This window comes from Capsicum annuum, chromosome 2, assembly GCF_002878395.1.
Source record: "Capsicum annuum cultivar UCD-10X-F1 chromosome 2, UCD10Xv1.1, whole genome shotgun sequence".
Taxonomy (NCBI): Eukaryota; Viridiplantae; Streptophyta; class Magnoliopsida; order Solanales; family Solanaceae; genus Capsicum; species Capsicum annuum.
In genome coordinates this window covers 37,660,272-37,688,167 of record NC_061112.1, presented here as the reverse complement: position 1 = coordinate 37,688,167, position 27,896 = coordinate 37,660,272, and the positions used below count along the sequence as shown (strand labels likewise).

The 27,896-nt window shown below is 31.6% G+C and overlaps 1 long non-coding RNA gene across 2 annotated transcripts; it reads right to left on the bottom strand.

Annotated features, from left to right (window-relative positions):
• Positions 1-21,852: 21,852 nt before the first annotated feature.
• On the bottom strand, positions 21,853-23,993 carry LOC124896322. 2 transcript variants are annotated; one of them, XR_007052680.1, is made up of 2 exons: positions 23,717-23,993; positions 21,853-22,057 (listed from the first exon to the last, which is right to left on the bottom strand). It is a non-coding gene; the product is annotated as an uncharacterized LOC124896322 (long non-coding RNA). The 2 variants fall into 2 exon arrangements; XR_007052679.1 differs by having other exon boundaries at positions 23,763-23,993.
• Between the last annotated feature and the right edge of the window lie 3,903 nt (positions 23,994-27,896).

The following is a 27,896-nucleotide window of genomic DNA, read 5'->3' as shown; positions in this document are numbered from 1 at the left end:
TATTTGAATTATTTTTTTAGTATAACTTTGTCACAAAATTTAAGAATTATTGAATTTTATTATTATTATGCTGGTTATCGACTACGTGCGATCATTGTAATTTTAAAAAATTAGATATATATTACATTATATATATAATTATTTTTAATAAAAATAATATATATATATATATATATATATATATTGATTACAAATATATAATTAGTTGTTACTAAAAAATATTTACTTTTTTTTAGTTCAATAAACCAACCACAAGTGGTCGGTTTTTAAAATATTTTTTAATTAAATTTTAAAATAAAACCGACCACAAATGGTCGGTTTTTTTAAAAATAAATTTTAAAAAGTATTTTTAAAAACCTAGCACAAGTGGTCGGTTTATTTAAATATTTTTTAATTAAATTTTTTTAAAAAACTTTTTTAAAAATAAATTTTAAAAGTATTTTTAAAAACCGACCACAAATGGTCGGTTTTTATAAATATTTTTTAATTATATTTTTTTAAAAAAATCGACCAGAAGTGGTTGGTTTTTTTTTAAAAAAATTTTTGTTTGTTAAATAAATAATTATAATTATTAAAATTATTGTAATAATTATTTTAATTTTTAAAAAAATAAAATCAACCACAAATCGACCACATGTGGTCAGTTTTTTCTGACCACAAATTGTGGTTGATTTTTGGTGGTTGGTTTTACCAATTTTTTTAGTAGTGACGTGTGGTTGCTTTTGTATATAAATTAATTAATTAATTTAAACAAAAGCGACCACATGTGGTAGCTTTCTTATATATTAATTAATTAATTTATATAAAAAGAGACCACATGTGGTCAGTTTTTCAATTAATAATTTATTTAATAAAATTATTTTTAATTAGTTATAGTAAACCGACCACATATAGTCGGTTTTTCATAAAATTTTCTAGAAAAATGGACCATATGTGGTTGCTATTCTGGAATATTTTTTATAAATCGACCATCAGTGGTCATTTTTTTGAAATTTTCCAGAAAAGCGACCATATGTGGTCGGGTTGTCTAGTAATTTTGTAAAAAAAATAACAGCATATAGCTATGCTACATTCCATCAAACCTGTTATACAATACAACCCACCAATCAACATTTAAAATACAATCAACCACCATAAGAATACAAACATTAAAAATTAAATTATTTACAAAATTTATCGAGGTTCCAAATCCAAACTACAAAACATACAAAACACTAAAAACTACAACTCATCATCCACATCCTCATTCTCAGTCTCACCCATTCTATTATCATTATTTTGTTGATATATCCAGCTATAATCAGGTTCCATCTACCCAATCAATCACATTCAAGTAATTAGTTCAGGTAACAAAAGTTCACATTTCAAGTACCTACACTTAAACATTTTCAAGTCACTAATTCACTTCATAAGTTACCAAACTAAACTTAATTCAAAATGAAAAGTTCACATTTCAAGTACTACACTTAAACATTTTCAAGTCACTAATTCACTTCTCAAGTGACCACACTTTACTAAAATCAAAACGCGAGTTCACATTTCAAGTGCCTAAATTCAAAACAAAAGTCATTAATTCATAATTCAAGTACCTACACTTAAACATTTTCAAGTCACTAATTAACTTCACAAGTTACCAAACTAAACTAAATTCAAAATGAAAAGTTCATATTTCAAGTACCTACACTTCAACATTTTCAAGTCACTAATTCACTTAACAAGTTACCAACCTTTACTAAATTCAAAATGAAAAGTTTACATTTCAAGTACCTACACCTAAACATTTTCAAGTTACTAAGTCACTTCACAAGTTACCAAATTAAACTAAATTCAAAATGAAAAGTTTACATTTCAAGTACCTACATTTCAACATTTTCAAGTCACTAATTCACTTCACAAGTTACCAACCTTGACTAAATTCAAAATGAAAAGTTCATATTTCAAGTACCTACACCTAAATATTTTCAAGTCACTTTACAAGTTACCAAACTAAACTAAATTCAAAATGAAAAGTTCACATTTCAAGTACCTACACTTAAACATTTTCAAGTCACTTATTCACTTCTCAAGTGACAACACTTAACAAAATTCAAAAAACAAGTTCATCTTTCAAGTAACTAAGTTCAAACCACAAGTCACTTATTTACTTCTCAAGTGACCACACTTAACTGAATTCAAAACATAAGTTCCCATTTCAAGTATCTACACTAAAACATTTTCAAGTCACTTATTCACTTCTCAAGTGACCACACTTAACTATCAAAACACGAGTTCACATTTCAAGTATCTACACTTAAACATTTTCAAGTCACTAATTCACCTCTCAAGTTACCAAACTAAACTAAATTCAAAACTAAAATTCACATTTCAAGTACCTACACTTCAATATTTTCAAGTCCCTAAGTCACTTCACAAGTTACCAAACTAAACTAAATTCAAAACTAAAATTCACATTTCAAGTACCTACACTTCAATAGTTTCAAGTCACTAATTCACTTCATAGGTTACCAAATTTTACTAAATTCAAAACAAAAGTTCACATTTCAAGTACCTACACTTCAATATTTTCAAGTCACTAAGTCACTTCACAAGTTACCAAAAAACTAAATTCAAAATGAGAAGTTCACATTTCAAGTACCTACACTTCAACAATTTTCAAGTCACTAATTCACTTCACAAGTTACCAACCTTTACTAAATTTAAAATAAAAGTTCACATTTCAAGTACTTACAGCTAAACATTTTCAAGTCACTAAGTCACTTCACAAGTTACCAAACCAAACTAAATTCAAAATGAAAAGTTCACATTTCAAGTACATACACCTAAACATTTTCAAGTCACTAAGGCACTTCACAAGTTACCAAACTAAACTAAATTCAAACTGAAAAGTTCACATTTCAAGTACCTACACTTAAACATTTTCAAGTCACTAATTCACTTCTCAAGTGATCAGACTTAAAGTTCACATTTCAAGTACCTACACTTAAACATTTTTAAGTCACTTATTCACTTCTCAAGTGACCACACAACTAAATTCAAAACACAAATTCATCTTTCATGTAACTAAGTTCAAACCACAAGTCACTTATTCACTTCTTATGTAGCCACACTTAACTAAATTCCAACACAAGTTCACATTTTAAGTACCTGCACTTAAACATTTTCAAGTCACTTATTCACTTCTCATGTGATCACACTTGACTAAAATCAAAACACAAGTTCACCTTTCAAGTACCTACACTTAAACATTTTTAAGTCACTAATTCATCTCTCAAGTTACCAAACCAAACTAAATTCAAAACTAAAATTCACATTTCAAGTCCCTACACTTCAATGTTTTTGAGTCACTAATTCACCTAATAAATTACCAAGCTAAACTAAATTCAAAACTAAATTCACATTTCAAGTACCTGCACTTCAACATTTTTAAGTCACTAAGTCACTTGATTCAAAACTAAAATTCACATTTCAAGTACCTACACTTCAACATTTTCAAGTCACTAATTCACTTCATAAGTTATCAAACTTTACTAAATTCAAAACAAAAGTTCACATTTCATGTACCTACACTTCAACATTTTTAAGTCACTAAGTCACTTCACAAGTTACCAAACTAAACTAAATTTAAAATGAAAAGGTCACATTTCAAGTACCTACACTTCAACATTTTCAAGTCACTAATTCACTTCACAAGTTACCAACCTTTATTAAATTCAAAATAAAAGTTCACATTTCTAGTACCTATAGCTAAACATTTTAAACTCTCTAAACTTAATCAGTTTCAAACTTATTCATTTATTAATAACTCTTGTATTATTAATATCATATTTATTATGTATCACTCATACACTTAATTCAATAGGTTTACAAGTAAAAAAAAGTAAAAATGAAAATAGTGAAAATAAGTATTAGATTATTTTCTAAATCTCAAATGCAACTTGATAAGTCATATTTAGTATTTTTATAGCGCATTTACAATTTTTTTGAATAAAAATGAGATAATTTTTTGAAATAAGATGAAAATAATTTGTAACGCCCCGATTCCCATGAACCGAAACACCACGCGGTGCTCGTGACCCCGAGGGACCACAAGCTAACCCTTCACTAATATCGTATCTGTTCACTACATAATATAATACGATAAATGCAGAAACTGGCTAAATCTGGCCATAAGGTTCAAACATCTAAATATACAGTACTGAAAACTAAATATCAATATATCTGTCTAAAAAGCCTCTACACTGTCTGAACTGTGGAGTTGAAGGGACAATTCCCCAACTAATTTCGTCTACTAAAATCATCAAAACACTGAAATAGAATATTCTCAGATGATGAGGACTCACTGCTGCACCCACTGCTATAAGATCTGACAACTAAATATACTCTGAATCTCGCTCTTCTGAACCTATGGTGGGGAAAGCACCATAGCGCGAATGCGTCAGTACAAAGAATGTACCAAGTATGCAAGGATAGGGTAAGGTAAAATATAAGGCTTATGAATAAACATAACAATCTTAATAATATGTATTCACTGGAATAAACATATATAGAAACTCTGCAGTTATCAATTTTGAAACATGTCTGATCAACAATACACACATGGATACATAAAGTACAACTGAAATTATTATGACACCGAATGTTACATTTTGAACGCATACACCCGAAAATAATAATAGTGACAATAAGATACTGAGTATCTGAAGCTACTAGAGCTGACATCTGTACTTATCCATACTGAGAAATCGGATAACTGATATTACTGATACTTGATATTCAAATTCACCAACTCTGGAATACTAAACGACTGAATCTGAGATCAACCCTCATCTAGCAGGAAGTTTCTAGAACACTGAACAACTGAATCTGAGATCAACCCTCATCTAGCAGGAAGTCTCTAGAACACTAAACAACTGAATCTGAGATCAACCCTCATCTAGCAGGAAGTTTCTATACTCAACGATAATGATAATGGGTAAATAAGCTCGAGAGCAACCCTCATCTCGCAGGAAGTCTCTCTACTCAATGATAATGATAACAATACTGGGAGGCCTATATCTGACAGCTTCAACTTCTTCATATTAACTGAGTTCTTTTCTGAGACTGTTACTGAAACTGTGGGAGTGATCATTTAACCGACATGCCCCACTTACCACAAGTGGGATCCAACCTGTACCTCAACTAGAAGGGTATCAATACCGTGCCACCAGTAAAGACAACTTCATAGGACCCCTTATTATCAGGACCTCAAATGAGAATGGTGGGACCCTCTACTTGCAGGATAATCACCTCATCTAAATCTCTACTCACAGGATAGATGTCTCAACCTGCGCTAGCGATATAGTTCTAGAGCATAAGGATTGCTACCAGGAATCAAACCCTCTACTCACAGGAATGTTCCTATCCTTAGCTCGCTCGGTGCTGAATCCTACTCCCAACTGAAAGACATTTAACCGGTTTTTAACTGTACTCAACTGAACTAAATCTGTTCTCACATTATGATACTTTATCAATATGACAGATTTCGCTTAATTCCGTTCTTTGACGGAGTATTTCTAATTGCCACTTAGTTTTAAGATAAGTTTACTATCTCACAAAATGTACAAAGGTCTGTAACGGAGTGAGTTGATATGTAAGATTTCAGAGCTTCATGGTCCGATTATTCGATAAAGAATGATTTTCGAGATTACTGAGTTTTCCCCAAGTTTTGAAACTAATCGGGAGTTCATTGTTCATCGCTCAATTGAGATTACCGTGAAACTAACTCGGCTCTAGACCAGCAGACTATTTCGGGCATACGTACCCCCAGCACACAATAGCATAAAGTAACACAAGATAGATAACTCATACACAAAATGCCCATAGGTCATTATACGCAACACATAATTGAGGACTTCACACTTAGCAAATCAAATAGCCTCATTTCTCTATATAAGCATCCAATCGAACACGTGGGGAGCATGCTTTGGGTCTATAACAAATACTGCGCACAAACATCATAGTTACCTCAATAATTCATCATGGCATTCCATCATACACCCACAACGCACCACAAATTCAAGGAAATCAACTATCCATAGGAAAAAAGCATGAATTTATCTTTTAAGACCTAATGAAGCACAATGCATAGTTTCCTATTCTCTTAAATATTTTGTCAAACATATGGTAGACATAAGTTAAGCATATGGATATGGCATGAAATCATAATTTGGATAAAAAATATGTCAAATACTTAAATTCTTCTTCACATAGGCATTTTACCAATCATCTTACATGCACCATTTAGGGAATAGGTTTAATGCTCAATTTCATGCACCACAACACCATCATCCTTCAACTTCAACATCCACATTTCTCAATTCACAATCCAACTCACATTTAGAAAATATTTGACATATCAATCAATAGTAGGGATATATAATTCCCAATAACAATTATCAAGTCATAACAAGGAAATAATGGAATAATAATATAAATCAAGGCTTAACAATTTAAATCATCATATATTCATAATCAATTAATTTTGGACCTATTATGTTATAAAAACAAAATCTTTAGTCTCTTAGGTATTTTCACAAACACCTTACATGCACTTCTTAGGCATAGGTGGATTCATCAAGATTACAAGTATTCAATCACCCATTTCATATATTTATACATCACACACCACCATAATTTCTACAAACATACAAAGATCCCTTCTTGGATATCATCAACTTCAACAACATAATCACCAACCATCACACAAATACTACACACATATACTTCAACCACACATATATCTCAACCATCATGTGAATACTACACATATACACAATGAAAATTTAGAAAGTATAATATATATATATATATATATATATATATATATACATACATGTATCTTGATCCTTTGAAAAAGAATTTGTGGGCTCTATGGACAAAAAGAGCCCATAGATGAACACTTGCATACCTTAGATTTCGTAGCTGAAGAGATTGACGGAAGCAATTCGCGAAGTGAAGCCTTGAATCGATTTTTCCCAAATTAGAACCCTAACCCTAACTCCTCTTCTTATATATATATATATATATATATATATATATATATATATATATATATATATATATATATATATATATATATATATATATATATATACATATATTTTGAGAGAGAGATATAGTAATAATAAATTAAAAAATATTATAAAAATTGTTATTCTTACAAATAAATTACGTATGTCACATAGAAAATATTATACAAAAATTACCGATAATAAATTTCAAATATATCTTGTAATACAATGTGTTAATCTGTTGGATTATTGGTTAATTAGATTCAGTTATCGAGCTTTTGATTATTGCATACGTCACTACACGAGATAATACGGATATATACATATAATCGATTGGCTTTCCAAATACGTACTATATACATCAATCACAAATGTATGATATCAGTATATTCAATATATAACTAGATATATTTTGTTATCTTTAATTTTGACTACGTATTACGTACATCACTACACAAGATATATATATATATATATATATATATATATATATATATAAATGTAAGCTTCGAACTACGCACTACATACATCACTGTATAATATATATATGCCTATACATACACATACACATATATACACTATCGACTATCAAGTTTTAAATACGTACTATATACATCACATACGTACACGAGTATATTACCCCGTAATATAATGCCACGTATTTCATATACATACTTTGATGAGTTATCGATTAATTTGATTAGCTTACATTAATATAACTTCAACGTACAGTATATTATTACTTCGATTGTTTCAAATCAAGGTATTCAATATGTTTGGATATATTCTGCTAGTTTTTGACTATATCATTCATTGATCACTGCATCATATAAATATATATCCATATATATATATATCCTCTATATATACCTATACATATACACACATATACACACTATCGACTATTAAGTTCTAAATACGTACTATATATATCACATACGTACACGAGTATATTACCCCATAATATAATGCGACGTATGTCATATACATACTTTGATGAGTTATCGATTAATTTGATTAGCTTATATTAATATAACTTCAACGTACAGTATATTATTACTTCGACCATTTCAAATCAAGGTATTCAATATGTTTGTATAGATTCTGCTAGGTTTTGACTACATCGTTCATCGATCGATCACTACATCATATATATATATATATATATATATATATATATCAATTCTGTAATACGTACTATATACATCACATCTACAAGTATATTACCTCATAATACAACACATTCATTATATTCTGATGAATTATCGATTATATATGTACGTTACATTATTATAACTGCAATAGTAGCATAATATCATTACCTCAACTTTATGATACAGACATATTCATTATACAAAGATTATGTTTAACGTCATTTAACGTATATACAACGAAAAATATTTATTTTATATATTGAAACATAAGTAAAAGATAAAGATTATGTTTAACGTAATTTATTTATTTTATTTGATATATTTCTTAGTATAATTTTTTTTTACAAAATCTAAGTTTAATTGATTTTTGTTATTATTATATTAGTTATCGACTACATGTGTCAGTGTAATTTCAAAAAATAATATATTTGATTTTACATATAATTATTTTTTAATAAAAAGCTACCACAAGTGGTCTCTTTTTTAAAATATGTATTTTTTTAATATAAAAGCGACCACAAGTGGTCGGTTTCCTAAATAATTTTTTTTTAATTTCAAAAGAGACCACATGGTCTCTTTTATAAAATATTTTAAATTTAATTTTGAAAATAAAATTGACCACAAGTGGTCGATTTTTAAAAATAGTTTTTAATTAATTTTTTTTTAATAAAAGCAACCATAAGTGGTCTCTTTAATATAAATATTTTTGTTTAATTTTTAAATAAAATTAACCACAAGTGGTTTAATTTATTTTTTTATTTTCTTTTATCAAAAAGCAACCACAAGTTGTTTGTTTCTTAAATAATTTTTTTTTATTTTTTTTAATTGCAAAAGCGACCACAAGTGGCCACTTTTAAAAAATAATTTTTTAAATAAAAGTGACCACAAGTAGTCGCTTTTTAAAAATTATTTTCTGATGCAATTTTTTAATGGTCTCTTTTTTAATTTTTTTAAGAAATAATAATTGATATAAAAATTCTTGAAATGATTATTTTGGAATTTAAAAATACAAAACCGACCACATGTGGTAGAGTTTTTATTTTTTTTTAAATTTAAAAATCGACCACATGTGGTCGATTTTTCGTGGTCGGAAAAACAATTTTTTTAGTAGTGTAATATGAACATTAAAAATAGGATTTGAGGCTTGAAACACGTGCAAAATGCTTTCCTAAAAATGATATTTGCTCCTTCTGCTCTGTAAAATTTCTATGAAACTGTATGCGAATAGTTTTAATGGATATGACAAGTCTATGAAATTCTGCACTAATCAAATAATAAGAAAATTCTTCTGAAAAGCAAGAACTATAATTGATCTTTTGGAGAAGAAAAGAATTCTTCAGGAAAATTCATAAACATCATTCCTCTGTAAAGTTTTTCTATAAAAGATACGTCAGAAATCACAAGAGAATTAGTTGAATAGAAATAGAATTAGTAAAACTCAAAGAATGAAAGAACACAGTTTTTCATCTAAGAAATATCACTTCATCTAAAAGATAATATTATTAAAAAGACACCTTATTAAAATATTTATAATTATTAATTTATTTTTAAACAAAAATGAGCACTGTGCGAAGAAAGAAGGTGAACTTCAAATTCTACTTGAACCCATCCAAAATGCTTATCACATACAAAAATTCAAAAATCTGACTTTGAGTTAGACCAATTTTGGGAACACAACAAGGATGGTAAGTGTTGGTTGTACATAATAAATATCATGCTCACACCTTTGGACAGAACTATCGAGGCACATGGTCACATGTGCTTTTATATGATGTTTGGTGACTAAGACTGACTATGATGTTGGTAAACTTTAAATAAATTTAACCAAGATCACATTTAAATTATTTAATAGTGCTGAATATTACAGAAGAATGCATGAGACACTAACTTTTATTTATAACAATAATTTTTGAAGAAGATAATTTTTTAAACCTTGAAGATTGTTCTTTTTGGTGGTTTTTTTTATCTTAAATGGAAAGAAAAAAAATAGAAATGTTGTCTTCTAATTTAGGGACCACATCGATTAAAGCTTTGAAGTGTCTTTTCATGTTAAAAGGTACCCTTTTCAATAAGTCTCCATCAGACTTTAGAAAAGGTACATGAGTTTTCTATAATTTCAATTAAACCTATACAAATAGATATTTACTTTTAGGCCCAAAATCTTTAATACTTTATTAGATCATAAATTGGGCTTCTTTAAAGATAACATATCTATGTATAATATAATGGAAAAAGGGTCAAATAGCCCCTAAACTTTGCGAAAAGGTCCAAATATAACCTTCATTACAAGTTTGGTTCAAATATGCCCTCGTTGTTAAAGTTTAAGAGCAAATATACCCCTTTAAACGTTAAGTGATTTGCTGGACATTTGCAAGTCCCTTTTTTAAAAAATTTTTAATGGTCACATAAGCAAATAATTGCCACATCATAAAAATTAAATTCACCCTACTCTTTTATACCCTAACCCAACCCAAGATCCGACCCAAGACCCCTTTTAACATCCGTAATACCCTTACCCATTTCAACATATCTTCTACATACGAAAAGTATCTTATTGCACTGTTGTTGGTAAATTTTCTCTGCAGAACCTCAAGTAATTTTAAGCCATTTCCTAAATGCATCATCTTCGACTTCCCCTTTCTTCTTCTTTGGATAATATTCATTTTTTTCTTAGGGATCACTAGAGTTGTGTATTCTTTATTACTTTGTGCAGTTTTCATCTATCATCAAAGTTCCTAGAGAGTTAATAAAGTCAACTTAATGAGACATGTGAGGAAATTTGATTATGTCTTCCAAAATCTCATGAAATTTATTGTTTAAGGAAAAAGGGTGTGCTTTTTTATGTCTTTATAGAGTCAGTTTTGTAATTTTTGGTGGTCTCGATATGAATCTGTTCTTTTAGAATTTTGTTTATTCTATTTCTGTGCTTGTACTGTGTTTGATATGATGTGGACCCTATTTTGTTGTGTATTTACTATTTCTTTCATGTGCATTTGAAGGATGATTAATGAAGTTGATATTCTGTTCAATTATGGGGGTGGTTGGGTCATTTCACCTGAGTTTGTCTACATTAAAAAGTTGGTGCACTCGTGGAGTCATTTTGATCCTGAATTGTTGAGTCATAAAGATATATGTGATAAGTTTACTTTAAGGCTAGGACTTTCTCAAGTTAAACAATTTCTAGTGACTGGGCCCTCAGGTAAGTAGTATATTGTAGATGGAGATAGTAGTATTAGGGCTATTCTCAACTGATTATGTGATCAATATAAAGTCATCAACTTGTTTGTTGTGGAGGAGTGTGAACTAACAATCTTTACTTAATATATCACACACTATACTGAAACTGATTTTGTAAATGGTTCTTGTGTTGATTTTGATTTTTTTGAGGGTGAGCAATATGATTATGAGGGGTTAGAGGCTATTAGTAAGGAAAGAGGAAGGGTAGTAAGCTATAGATTGGAAAACTATAAGGAATTGTACGCAGGTATGTCATTTAAGGACATGAAAGGAGGTAGGCAAACTGTCAACTATTATGCTTAGCTAACAAAAGGGATTTAACTATAATCAAGGGTGATATAGAGAGGGCTAGATATGGTTGTGAAGACGGGTGTCCTTTTAGGTGTTTGATTTCAAAAGATGGAGAGACTGAAGTGTTCAAGATCAAGACTTTAATCAATAATTACACTTGTGAAGAGGCCTTTTTTTAACCCTAGAGTTGATTCAACCACCTTGATCAAATACTTTAGAAATAAGCTTCAAAATAACCCCAAGTATAAGGTCAAAGATGTAACATCCCATATTTTTCTTGTACTTGTTCAAATTATATGAAACCTTTTATAGCCTTGTGGCATAGTAATGGATGAGATTGTTATGCAAGTGTTACTGGTGTAGATAGGACTATATATGCTGCCCGTGCAGTTTTTATGTGATGCGACCAAGTTAACGTCGATACAACTATTTAAACTTGTGATCGTAAGCTAGTATTTGAATCTGAAGTTTAAAGTGACCAAGTGTGTATAAGTTTAAGGTTATATTAAAGGGATTAGGAGCTGAAAATGGAACAAAATATTGAGGTGCTTGCTTAACTTAATTAAGCTAGTAGGTGAGTCACCTACTTGAGCTATTTGGACCAAATTAATGGACATATTGCTATGGACCAAATTTGGGCAATGTAATGTACTCATTTGGGTCCAAATTAAATAGAAGAGGAAGAAAATAAGTTAAAAGTCCCAATACTCAAATCTCCAAGGCCCAAGTTAAAGAGAAGAAAAGAAGGGAAAATGGGTGGCTAAGGCCCAATAACTTTGGATCCACAAAAGCCCAATATATTGGGCAAGTAGGTAAATCATTCAATTGATAAAATATGGGCCAAAAAAGGGTTAAGAAAGTCGGACAAAGAGCAGTTCCTTTATATAGATTGAAATTAGCATTTTTTGCTCATTTTTAACTTACACAAAAATTTCAGCTTCTAGTTTTTTCTCTCTTGTTCTCTCTTGGCTATGAAGTAACCCTATATTCCCACAAGAGTTCTTGGAATTGACCTTCCTCCCAAGATAAAGGTAAGTGAGCAATTCATGAGCTTGTACTAAGGAAAATATGTGTTCTTCAAGATTAATTTCTGGACAACCCTCTCTATAAGTTGGACAGTCCATTGTTCTTCATTATTAAGGGATTTCTTTCTTTCTCTTTTGGTGTATATGTGAAGGGATTAAGCTATTGAAGATATACAAATTAAGAGGCCAAACTAACAAGGAAATCAAGGTATGTTTGCTGTCCATTTTTGTCCTTTTTCTATATACATGTGTTGGTAGAGGATTAAACATATTTGGTTGTTATTAAAGGATGATTGGGTTGTTGTTTGCAGACTATTTTGTGTGTTTGTGTTATGGGCTGCCAGGTTGATGTAGGAGAAAGGTATGGTTAGTTTGTAATGAAATATAGAAGAAAGGTGTGGTGGTGCACCACCGAACTAATTATTGCATTTGTTACTACCCAATTTATTTTATATGTTGGTTGGAGGGTGTAACGAAACTGATGTGCTTTTGGTGATCTTATGAGGACATGTGTGGTATGTAGGTATAATTGGAGGAGGAAAGGGTTAAAATAACGCCCTTGATTGATGGATTACGTGTGTACTGCTCGATTACTATTTTGGTGAAGTTAAGTAGCCTAAACATGTTGGTTGGTTGCTAATTAGTTTACCATATATTCTATTGTAGATAAGTAATCTAAAAGGTGGGAAGTCAAGTCGGGATAGTTTCAGAGTTATATAACTAGGTATATGAGGTATACTCCATTTTGTAATCTTTGGCATGAAATCGAACATTTGTTCTACCAAGTAAGTTTCCAAGGTTGTCCTATAACAAGTCACACATAATAGCAGCGTATTGTATACCAATAAGACAACGACCTTGTTCCCACTCTTTAGCATATCAAAACACCTCAATACGTGTTTATTATTAAACCTGCACATCTATCTTCATTTGAAAATTTCAAAATTTCTCTATTTACTCAATTAAGACCCATGTGTTATTTTAAGCTGCTAAATACTTCATTTGTGTGCCAATAGCTCCCTACCTCATTTTTGTTGCATTAAGTACCTATTTATATATCTCTTAGTGGCAGGTTATTATTCTAAGGCACCATAACGTGATGACCACCAAAGTAACAATCTCAAAGGCTAAATAAACTATGTAACACAAATCTGTAAAATGAGAGGTAGCTCAGGGGCATAATCCTAGCATGGGCCGATCCCAATCTTTATATGTAGGTGACAGCTTAGGGAAGTAAGCCTAGCATGGGCTGATCCTAATTTATCTATTTACTACTGATCAGTTGGTCATTTGCATAATATATGGCTTACAAAGACTATGAAGTAAGAAGGTACAAATGAAGAAAGGAACGTAATATATGTATTCTCACAAATGTATATAAAGGTGGTCTACTAGTACTACTTATATCTAATTTCTATTGAGTTTTTGTATCCTGTGTTGTTACCTTCTGCCTTGCATACTCAGTACATATTTTCGTACTGATGTCCCTCACTGGGGACCTGTATTTCATGCTGCAGGCACAGGTACTTTAGTTCATACACCTCATTAGTAGGAGCACAGCTATTCAGTGACTATTGGTGAGCTCCAGGTTGATTCGAGGCTTTTTGAGTCTGTTCCATATATTTTGGTATTGTGCAGAAGGTTAAGAGTAGGGCGGGGATTTGTCCCGACCCTAACTAAGTATATGTTTCTTTTAGAGGCTTTGTAGACTAATGTAAAGTTATGGTAGTTTTTGTCTTTAGACATGGTGGCCCCAATGGCCTAGTATTATATATATATGTTTGTGCTTGCCTATGTAATTATTCTCATCGATACATAATATCATGTTGTTAGAACCTTTGGTTGTCATAGTTACATACATGAGAAGTACAAGGTTATGAATTGATTCTCTCGGGCCTTTACAACTACGGGTGCCTGTCCGCCCCAATAGGAGTTGAGGCATGACAAAAGACATGAGAGGAGAACTTGAGAATGATTTTACATTAAGTATGTGTCAATCCAAACTAAAAAGGGCTAAGAGTACGATTCTTGTGAATTTGGAAGATAGTTTTATAGATGAGTACAATAAGCTTGAGGCCTATAACAAGAGATTAGGAGGTGTAATCTTGGAAGTGATATTGTGATAAATATCTCCAAGGATGCCTTAACAGAAGGAAAAAGGCAATTTTTAAGGATGTACTATGCTTTGATGCTCTGAAGAACGGCTGGAAATATGGATTAAGGCCACTTATTGGAGTTGATGGTACATTCTTGAAAGATAGATGTAAGGGTATGTTGGTGGTTAAGGCTGTGCAAAAACCAAACCAACTGATAAATCAAACCAATAAAAATGTTATTGGGTTATTGGTATTGGGCTATAACGTTAACAGTTTTTTATTGGTTTTACAAAAAAATTTATTGGGTAAACGATTCGGTATCGGTTTTAGCTTATTGGGTTATTGGTTAAACCAATAACCCAATAAGGATACACTAAGTTATTGTTTTATCTCTATTTATGTTATATATTTAAATCTCTCTCTCTCTCTCTCTCTCTCTTTATCTCTCTCTCTCTCTCTCTCTATATATATATATATATATAGAGAGAGAGAGAGAGATATGTGTATGTATATAGATTATATGCACTACTAATTCATAATTCAGTGATTCATAAAGTATTAACCTATTCAGGTCAACAAAGGCACAATATAAAGTTCGGCTATTATCGTAATGAAAAGCTTGAAACATTTATAACTTCCAACAATTAGGATTCTATTTTTTTCTTACTAATATTCAGTTCAAATTTGAAGATTCTTGTAAACTAAAATGCATTGTGTGGGTTTTGGCGGTAATTAAAATTTTAGTTTTTATGTTAGTTGTTACTATTTCTATTTTATAAGTATTTTCTTATTGGTTAAACCAAAAACCGAACCGTTAAGGACCAAAAACTAATAAACCGAAACTGATAAGAAAATATCTTATTGGTTGGTTATTGATTTTACATATTTAAAAACCGAAAATCGATAAATCGAACCAATAACACATAAAATAGAATCGAACTGACCGATGCACACCCCTATTGGTGGTTGCTCTAGGACAAGATTCTATGAACAGTTTCTATCCACTAGCATGGTCAATAGTAGACAAAGAAACAACAGGACGTGGAGCTGGTTCATGGAGCTATTGAAAAGGTCTTTGGACCTTAAAAATAGTGCTGGAACCACATTTATTTTAGATATGCAAAAAGTAAGTTTCTCATTTTTAAATTAAATTTCAGTTTCAATATTCTTGTTTCATGATTAAATAACTTTTATTTTTATTTCATAATTATAGGGATTGGTGGATGCTGTTGACAAAGTATTTCCCGGAGCTCACCATAGGTACCGTATGAGACATGTTGAGAGTAATTAGTGTAAAAAGTGGAGGATTGGTGAAATGAGGAAGCTTATGTGGTGGTGTTCATAGAGTTCATATGATGAATAATTCAAGGACCAATTGAAAAAGTTGGGACAATTGTTAGAAGAAGTTACAAGGGATTTGGTGAATTTTCCACCGAGGGCATGGTGCAGGGATTATTTTGATGCTCAGTGTAAGAACATAATGGTTGACAACAACTTCACTGAGTCATTTAATTCATGGATATTGGTGCCTAGAGGTAAGCCACTAATCAAGATGCTCGAAGAGATAAGAGTGAAAGTGGTAAACCTGTTAGTGAAAAATAAAAATAAGATAATGACTTGGGGTGCTAATGGTATTAGTCCAGAATGCATAAATTTTTTCAATAACTGGAGGTCTATAGTACATAGACGTAAGGTGGAATTCAATGGAGATTGGGGGTATGAGGTTTTTGATGGAGAAGATAGACATACTGTTAATTTAGAGCAGAAAAAATACACTTGTAGACTTTGGGATTTATCAGGTATTCCTTGATCTCATGACATCAAAGCATTAATGCATAATAAGGTGATTCCAGAAATTGAAATTCATTGGTGGTATACCAATGAGGCTTACATGTTAACCTACAAATACAAGATACAACCCGTAAGGGGTGAGAGATTTTAGAAGGTTGAGGCTTCTCATGCAATGTTGCCTCTTGATGTTGTGAAATAAATAACCTAAATTAAAGAGGGATAGAGAACCTGATGAGGCAGGAAAAAGGAACGGTAAATGGTCATAGTCTAGAAAGGGCACTCAAATGACATGTAGTAATTGTGGCGAACCAAATCACAATGCAAAAGGTTGTTACAAGGTGAGCTACCAAATACTTATTTACAACATATTTTTAATTCTTATATGACTAACAACATAATTATTGACAATATTTTTGTAGGAAAAGTCAGCTGAAAATGCATCAAGGAAAGGAAAAAGACAATGATGGGAAACAGTTCGTAGTCAAGAATAATAGGAGAGAAAGATGATCTTGAACAAATACAAGTTGTAACACAAGATTTTAAGCCATATGGTACCGATGTTGGAAATAAAGAAGATCCACCCCTAAGACCAATGGTATATTCTGAATCTGAATCTTGGGTTGAGAAGTTGATGATAAAAAGTGTTCTAACTGGTACAAGAAAAATTGGTTTTACTGGAGATCACACTAGTATTTTAGTGCCAACTAATCTACCTTATTCTCCGGTCAAGACAACCTAGAAGAAAAAAAAGCAGTCTCTTCTAGACAATTGCAAATGGAATCAACAAAAAGAAGAACCAAAATGGGGGTTAAAGGAAAAAGAGTACTTGCACCTAATGGTATTTTTCTGTGATGTAGTTTAATTTCTATGTTTATTTTTGACTTAATTTTTTGGTGGTTAATCATAGTTGGTTGACAAACAATATGGTCGGAAGTAACTTTTTTTATTGAATGGTATTGATGGCACTAACGTTTGGTTAGTTGAATGAATGGTATTGCTGCTATTTTGTGTTGTTTTATCCTATTTTTTTGCTATTATTTTTTACTATTTTTGCCCAGTTTTTTGGCATTTTTTATCCAGTCTTTTTTGCTATTTTTTTGCCCTATTTTGGATGGGTATATGAAGATTTTTTTTTTTACTATGGGAGGCTTAAGTTATTCATTCGATGAGGTTTTTGAATCCATAAATGTCTGTTGGGTTTTTGCCTGATTGTTCTACGAGGATAATTGAGCCTCGATTGGGATGTCGTATATCAATAGGAGAAAGATGAAGGGAAGTAAAAGTATGGAACTTAGGGATTTTGGTGGATTTGGTTCGATGGTGGAAGAAATAAGATTACAATTGACATTGAAATAGATATAGGGGATTGTTTCTCCTTTGCTCAAGATTTCTGTAAGGAGATGATAATTGCTCATTGTTGCCTACAGTTATCTGGCTCTTTATTTTTCTTTTTCATAATCAACATTTTATTAGTGAGTTGTTATTTGGAGGTAATTAGGAGTGCGTTGTGTTGGGATATACTGATTTGAACAATGAATCATGAATTGGTCCGCCTATATTGCTACTAAACCACATCTGTCAGAGATAGCCTAACGAATAGATTATGTTCTCTATTTAGCAGTTAAGTGATATACTAATTTCTTGTTAACTCTATTGATCTTACAACTTCTTGCTTCTATCAAGTTGTTATAAGTTCATTATCTTCAAAGCATTATTTTGTGGTTGTGAACTTGTGGGCTTGCCTGTTGTTTGTTTTCTTATTTCATTCTTGGTTGCAGTTCCCTACTACTTTTATTTTCTTCTTATCCATGATGGTTAACCTTTGCAAAGTTTTCATTTTCTAGAGTGTGTTGGTTTGAAGTGATGTGTACTTGCTAATTATGCGGAATAACGGTTTTTTCAGCAATGCCATTCTATTGTGGTGTGTATACATAAGTGATTTGATGTAAAATGCCAAGCCCAGATACTAATGCTTGAAACTCAAAGCTGAAAAACTCATTGCGATTATCTGTTCCTAGAGATTTTACTTAAGTGGATAAAACATTCTGACTTTGAATCATATATATTTTAAGTTTAGAGCATACATTTGTAACTAAAGGTTTAGGAAGGTTTCAATAATTTCTGACATTAGAGCTTTAGTAAGTTTGAACCATTAAGCATATATCTTTGTACTTTACTTATTTCCAATTTCTTAGACTAATCTTTTCATGTCTTTGATATTGAAATTCCATCCATGACAACAACAAAACCTTCACCATTACAACCTTTGCAACATGCCCTTGGCCGTCCCCAGAAATTGAAATCAGATGGTGAGACTCCTCCTTTCTCCACTCTGTACTTATGCCTCATGAACATTCTTTCTTGGTTCAATGTTTCTTTTTTTTTTCCTCTGTGGGATTTACTATTAAAGTAGTTCACTAATTAAGTTAGTTCCTATATAAATGATAAAAGTGCATGAGATGAACTTATAATAAAGAGAAACATGATCAGTAAAGGCTTATATAGATGATCCTAACTTGTTTCGAAATTAACCCATAGAATGTGGAAGAGGGCAAGACAAAGATCACCCTCGGAGGAAACATAAACCATTATTTATTTTTTTAGCTTGAGCTATCTTCAACAAACTGAGATTGTTAGTTGTTTATCATGTCTACACTATGTATAGAACTTGACATTTTATGAATTGGAATTTAGTATTTTGGGTTGCGTAGCACAATATCATCGGTTAAACATCAAAAAGCCAAAGTCTTCACAAGATTCTAGTAATTTCTTGGCATTTGTGTTCTATTAAATTACTATCATGTGTTTCTGCATTAAAAAGTTTATAAACTACATTTTCTTAGTAAATTCTTGAATAGGCTATGTTAACAACTATGTTGCTCTGATCCTCAAAACGTTATTTACTTCAGTGAATCTGATTCATAACTGTTCCATTATTTTTTTAATACCTTAAACTGAATCTTTGATGTTTTTAATGTGACAGTTCCCAAAAAAGCTCCAATAGTTCCTCCGCCTCCAATTCGTGTGTGAGTTAAGATGAGCAAAAATGATCCAATGCTAGTTCCCCGCCTCCTGTTCCTATGTAAATTTCGATGAGCAAAAATGCTCCAAATCTAGTTCCCTCACCTCCGACTTCTGTGCGAGTTTTGGCGAGAAAAAATGCTCCAAAGCTAGTTTCCTGACCTCCTGTTCCACCATTGGGGTCGATCATTGCTAGACCTAGGCTAATTCCTGGTTATGGAGAGGACGAATAGAGAGAGACAAAGTTAAAGTTAGCTCCTTTATCAAGACTGATAGTATAAAACAAAGCACATACTAGCACAAGTGGATCTTCTTCCCAAATGGATGAAAAATTGAAGAAAGAGGTCACTGATGGAATAAAGTCTAAGTTGGTGTGTTAACTCACTTATGGGATGACTACTAGCTTGGATGACATGGTTAATTTTTCCAATGGTGCCTTTGCCATGTTGAATTTGTTTTTTGATGATCATGGTTCGCTTTACAATGATGTTAAGGACTTGATCAAGTATAAATATGATTTACTCACCGTGGATAGAAAACTTGATATGTTGTCTGTTTCAAAATTAGAGAAAAAAATATCTAGATGTTGTTATTTGTGGAAAAGATATTAAGGATGAGCAGTGCTTGGAATATGATAAGCCAAAAAGATCAGCTCATAGGATTGCACAAGCCTAGGTAGAAAAAACTTGGTACCCAAATTAAGGCAGCCAGAGTAGCGGAAGGAGAGATTGAGTGGTGCAAGAACGATGCTCTCCAAGGGATTGAATCCATCATTCAACTCCTACTATCTTATAAATAGCATTTGGTTACCTTTATGTTGATTTCGATTAGTCAGAGAAAGTCCTTATCATATACAGACTGTATGTTTATGTAACTATCTGCATGTACTGGCTCCGTAAAGTTTCTTGTTCAGTTTTAGAGCCTCAATCAACTGGTTTACATGCTTTGAAGACTAATTAGAATGTGATGCTAGCAGTAAATGAAAAAATCCAAAAGTATTTCTTATTGAATAATTTTATGAGTTTTGGGAGATTTACCAAAGTAGGACCAACTTTCAAACTATCTAAAGAAAAAAGGGACAATTTTATGAGAAATCAGAAAAATTGCCATTAAAAATTATTGAACAAAAGTATTTGCAGCGTAGGAAAATTACACTATTTAGCCAGGTCAAAATTTAGTTTAGTCATTCTAGGTTCATGTATGTTGAAGATAGTTATATATATATATGTATACACACACTATATGTTGACTCCACTTATTTTTTACGTGTGTCTACTTTTTATACTCTGACACCCAAGTAAAATTTCTACTTTGCCACTAACATAGATGTTCTTAACATGGTGCGATACTGTTCCTTTTGGGTCAAGCCTGCACTATTTTCATGGCATCGCACTATAAAGAGTATAGCTTCTTTTTCTTATCAACTTCCAGTATGGAACGTCATCTCTTTATTAAGTTCTTGTGTGAAAGTTTCTTTATGGTATGTTTTTGTAGTCAAACAAAACTTTTCATAGTTTGTTGAAGTAGGTACAACACTATATCTAGCTTCGTATCGAAGCACAAGGCAAGTGCTTGCAAACGATACTTGAGAAAGCATGTAAAGCTCTTAACTACCCTGCCTTGGAATCTCCTAAACTAGACACTGCTAGGGAACAACTTTCTGAATTAGAAATTAAAGGTGCCAACAACTGTGAATTGTGATGGGATTGTCGCGGTTTCTTCATTTCCTGAAGTTGTTACGAGTTTTGAGAACCAAAATACTTTCGATATGCCTGTGACAAGCCTGGTTTCTCCCACAAGCATCGGTGTTCTAAAGAAAATTTTGCTTATGTGGCAATTATTTACTTATATGGCCATTAAAAATTAAAAAAAGAAAAGAAAAAAGGACTTGCAAATTTCTAGCAGATCTCTTAATGTTTAAAGGGGTATATTTTCTCCTAAACTTTAACAGCGAGGGCATATTTGGACCAAACTTGCAATAGAGGGTATATTTGGACCTTTTCACAAAGTTTAGGGGCATATTTGACCCTTTTCCCTAATATAATTAATATGTTAGTCCACAAAATAGAAATTACTAACAAACTCCCACTTGGTCCATATATATTCCTGAAGAATCATACATAGATGAAACTTTAGGAGCACAAAATTTTGCTATCTTTAATAAAATATCTCAAAACTATCCGGTACATGATACTACCAATATAGGATCATAGCGGTCTTCGTAATATATATTCAAAATTAAATCCATCAATGTTTACAAATATAAAAAGTACCAATGATATGGATTAAGTACAAAAATTACATGTAAAATAATTTAAGTCATGCCTACTTCCAAATGTTCCTATCTTATGCGTTGAATAGTCCAAAATCACTTTCTTACACCTTATGTGAAACTGCAATAGAAAATTAATATCTTTACTTTTCAAATTTATCAATAAACATACGAAATTCATAGATTTCATAAGACTTCAGTATGTACGGAAAATAAACTTTAACATATCAATAGCATAAATAAAAAAATAAACTCCCACTTAAAATGGCCTATCATCAAATTTGACAATACTTATATATGAGCCACACACCCATAAAATACTTAAGGTGGCTAACCTTACATGAGCGGATCCACAATTATTAAGTTTGTACTAATATGCTCAATCGACACAAGACGACTCTGGAACCTTTATTTTACAACCACAAACTTAACGTCTATATGCTTTGACTTCGATGAACTTCGGTTGTTCTTTGGATATAACTCGGCATACTTGTTATCATAATGAATTTTCAATGATCTTTCTATGATCTTTCCTGATTTGATGCTTCATAATAGGCCACAAATTTGACTTTCATTGTAGAGAGGCTATTAAGAAACAACTTCTTCATCCATCATGAAAACATAACGTGATGTAGATTTCTACTATTAAGATATCCAACAAAATCTGAATCAAAATATCCTACGATCTCTAATGAATCGACCTCGGATAAGTGAGCATGTAACTATTAGTTATTTGAAGTTATCTTATAACCCGTTTTGCAACTTTCCAATGATTTATTTTTGAATTACGTAAATATCGGCCCAACATTCCCACTATGTGCTCTATGTTTGGATGTGTACAAACTTGTGCATGCATGAAACTTCCCACTGTTGATGCATATTAGAATTGGTCTATCTCTTTCTTCTCTATATTTGGACATTGGAGCAAACTAAATTTATCATTTTTTTCCACATGTGTATCTGCCAGTGCACAGTTTTTCATTCCAAATCTACTTATCACCTTACCAGTATAAGTCTTTTGCGACAATCCAAGAATGTTTCTAGTGCCATAATTACTCCGCATAGACAAAACATGCTTACATGTTCGAAGTAAATAAAATATATATAATAGAGATTACTTTGGCAATATATTGATTCAATCTGGTCACTTTAAACAAGAAACACAAATTAATAATAACAATTTAACTAAATGTAAATCTAGTTCCAAACCAAGAAAGAATGGCATAATATTGCCCCTCCAGATTTTTAGTCATCGTTAAAAAACTTCAGAGGAACAACTTTTATACAATTTTTTTTCATGAATAATGAGAAATAAAAAGTTTTCATTCTTATTTTCTTCGATTAAAAAAATAATGATGAATCTTAATGGCAGAATACTGTCTCTGGAACAAACTTGAAGGAAACAATAATTTTTGCTTTTTAAAAGAATTGAAAACAATCCCAAAATGATTGTTCCAAAATGGGAAAAAATTAACCTTTTCTATCAACTAATAGAAAAGAAACTATGCAAAACTAAATGTCAAAACTTGCTCTATGAAAGAAAAAACTTTTTCTTAAAGTGCCAAACCATCACAACCAAAACAAAATCAGAAAAATTTATACCACAACCTAATCAAAAGACTAAATTAGATCCCATAAAAATATAATTATCATATCTAATGATCTAATAAGACCTTGCTCTAATACCACTTGTTGGTAAAATTTAAAAAAATTCACCCAAGATCATATATAAATCATTAGATAGTGATTAATACTATAAGAGAATGGTTGGGACACTAACATTTATCCATAGTATTAACTTTTGAAGAAGGACAGATATTCTAAACCTTGAAGATTGCTCTTTCGGATGCTCTTTATCTTAGATGGAGAGAAAAAAAGCGTTGTGATACAATCCAAATTTTGCCCGAACCTTTATATAAGATATTGAAGATGCTCGAGGTGCTTGATGACTCCTTAGTTCTATTAAAAAGTGTCGCATGGATGAAGATTATCATTAAGGAAGGTCAGAGGACTTTGAAGAGGTCCTAGGAGTGCAAGATAGAGCTATAAGGCCTCTTTAAAAGAATGCACACCCAATCTGCCTTAGAGGTGCACTAGACCTGCTTTAGCGGATTAATAGTAGGTCAAAACAGCCTCATCCACTTTAAAATTCACTTGACATGCACCACATATTCCCCAAAGATGCTGGAGTGGGTTGTTTTTATTTTATTAATGCAAACAAGTCACTTTTAGGCCCATTGCAATAAGTTATCCCTAGACTATAAAAATATGAGCTTAGGTCTTTATTTTAATATTTTTTTGATAGTAAAAATATGAAAACTCTTGAGAGAGTGAGTGAAAGATTAGAAAAACATTTGTTGAATCTTGTTTAGAAATGGTAGTTGTAAAATTTTTTCGATTCCTTTGCAGTCAGTGTAAGAGATTGATGCTTGTTGATAGTTGCATTAGGGGTTTTAGAGTTTAAGGTTGAACCAAAGTTCCAAACTGATAGAATAAACTACTGGCAAAGAGGTAACTGCTCATTTAGGTGAGTTGGAAAGTGACGTCTTAGATGACTCGACAGAAGAAGATGATATGAATTTGTAATCTATTATGACTAATTTACCCACATATTCAAGGTACGAGGAGGATACACGAAGTTGGAAGAAATGTTGTTGGGGATGTAAAAGTCAATGGATAACAAGTTAGATGCACTCAGAGGAAAAATGAAAAGTCTAAGTAGAATATCATAATGTGGTTGCGCATGATTAGTTGAGCCTCTAAATAGACCCTATAACTATGTCCTAAATTGACTGACGGAAAGAGTTCCCTCCCTTTTATACCTTTCTTGTGTCATAGGTATATGCTATGTTTTTGGAGAATTTCATAAAAATGATTTGATTTGGAGTTTTTATTTTATGTGTTACTTATTCCAAAAACTAAGAAAACTAAAAGATTTTTTCTTTTCTTTTGTTTAGGATAATTTCTTGATTTGTGTTTTCATGGGTTTCATTTTTGATTCTTTAAATGGCCGTAAATTTTGAAGTAAACATTTTTAGGATTAAAATTTATTTTGAATTGTTGAACAAGACTTAGAGGAAAAATTAATTGTATAAGCCTTTAGGATGTCTTGCTCACTTTGTTTAGAAATTCGAATGAGCTTGTCGGCAGTTGAAGTTATCCAATAAAGAAGACATATTCAAGATATAACACAAATGACAATGAGGGAAGGTTTTTAACTTAGGGCTCGTTTGGCAATGCGATATGAAATCATGATACAAAATTATATGAGATGAAGTTAAAGTTTTGTTTGGACATGATACTTGGATTTCTTAAGTTGTATTTTTTCTCATAAACATAAAATTAAAAAAATTTGCAAAAATTACCTCTATTTTTATACAATCTTACAAAATAAGGAAAAGTTCATAAATAAATTGGTAATATGGCTGATGGACATAAATTATCTTCCAATCTATGGTCCTTTTTGTATGAGATATAAATATACCTTTGCTTACTATCAATTTGAAATAATTAGATTTATTTGAGGGTTAAGATTATGCGCTACGGCTTTAGGTTTTAGTTAGTAGTAAACATTTTTAGAAAGGTAAATAGCGTATGTTAAAGACCAAACGAATTAAAAAAATTAAAATTATGAACAAAACAAAAAAAATAGTAGAGTACTAAGTCTTTCCAACTATAGACATGTAATACCCCAAGAATTCAAACCAATATTAGAACTATGCTTCAATCTCATGAGAAATAAATTATAGTATTTTGGTAGTTTTATGAGTGAGTTTGATGTATATTAAGGCCTCAAGTAACTCCTAGCTATTAGACGAATCAAAATATCCTTTACCGATTGAGTTCTTGAGAAGGATGATGCTATAGTCAACTTCAAACAAGCATATCTTTAGTTTTAATAAGAATTTCTGAGCTCATGATCCACCAACAGATAGATAATTGAATTAGATTTCCAACGATACCAATTTATCCTTAATTCAATAGCAAGGTAAAAAGTTATGCCTATTGTACCAAAGAGTTGTTCGACTGCCGAAGTGCGACGACCAGGTTGACGGACCATCAAGCCAGTGACAGACCGTTAAGCCAGGCCATCAACTTTAGGCAATAAGCTCTTTTTCTAGCCATAAACTAACAGATTGAGTGACAGTGAGTTACTAGAGTGACGATACATCACCCAAACCATCAACCAAGTCCGTACAACGATGTAATGACGTTTTTAATGAGATTTTTGGGTCTTTTCCCACCCTTTTAACCCATAATTCCATCAACTTAAACATCATAAATCCTCATTCATGCTTAATATCGAAATTAGGGTTTCTTTCATGATCATTACCCAAGAATAAGATTCAAACCCTTCTTCAAGAAAACTCAAGAATACATGCATCACCGTTCAAGAACCTTCAAGAAAAGTTATTCTCCTTCAAGATTTAAACTTTTGAGGTATGTTAAATATTCATCCTTGGGTCCTTTCCACCCATGGAGTCCAAGAACATAACTTCAAATTCAAAGTAATGATTTTTACAAGTTAATGTGATTTTAACCATGAATCCCCAAGAATTTTGATTCTATACCATGTTTACATGAAATTGTTGTTGTTATTAATCCCCACACGTTTGAATGGTGTTTTTCACTGAATTAAACCTTAATTGATGATTTTAGTAAGGAAATCATGCTATAACTTTAAGTTTTAAAACTATTTCCATGCTTAGCTTAAACCATGAATTACAAGTGTTTGATGGAATGCCCACAAGGAGTTTTGAATAAATACTTACATATCATGGCCTTAAAGTTTTAGTACAATCTTGCTATTATTGTTATCGAGTCCTGGGGGTTTTAATTCCTAAAATTTAGCTGTTTACCTAGTTTTCAATGTTTATAGAATGGTTACAAAATAGTTACGAGCCCTATTATTTCAGTCAGTAGTTTAAATAGTTACGCATAACCAGTCCAATATTTTGGGTCTTTTAGTTTGGAGTAGGATTTAGCACCAAGCGAGTACAGGGATGATGGATTCCCCATCAGTTAGGTAGAGTCATTAGTAGCAGTCCTTGTATTTCAGAACTACATAGCTAGTGTAGGATATGAGGAGTCACCCATCAGTTTAGGCTAGACTCTGCTATGTGTCACCCATCAGTTTAGGCTTGACATCCTGGTTGTTTAGTAACTTAGTGGATCCACGCAGCCTTGTGTTAGTACCTGTGGTATAGTACTGACACCTTTAAATTAGGGTCATAGGTTGGACCCTAATTAGCTCATTGGGGCATGTCGGTTATATGATAGCCCCCACAGTCTCAGTCCAGTTATCAACCCAATTATCAATTTCAATTTTGTTGACCATAGTATACATATATCAGTTATCCATTTATCAGTAGTCAGTATTATAGTTTATAGATTATATTCAAAACATGTGCTATGCTTGGTCATGAATTCTCAGTCTTTACAAATTTCATGTATTCTACTCGGTACTTCATGCTATTCATTCAGTCAATTATTACTCATGGACATGAAACCATACATATTAGACTAACCTCATTTAGTATACAAGTATATTCAAAGTACTGATTACATACCCGTTTCTTGCGCTATGATGTTTAATATAATATGTTTGGATGCTCAGTTCCCTGATCACACATAGACATACCAGATTATCATCTGTAGCAGTGATGAGTCCTCATACTTTGAGGACATGGTTTAATTATCTCAGTTTACCTTATCAGTTCAGTATTTTCTATTCAGTCAGAGTTAGTTGGGGGTTTATCCAATCAACTCCACATTCAGTCAGTAGAGGCTTTTTAGACTAGTGCAGACAATTAGTCAATTTTAGTCATTATTATTAGTCATTTTATCAGTGTTGTCAATACTATTTTACATACATTATCAGAACTATGTTTTAAAACCTTATTGCATTTTTTTAGTTAAATTCTACATATGATCTTTTAATATTAGATATACTCAGTGCT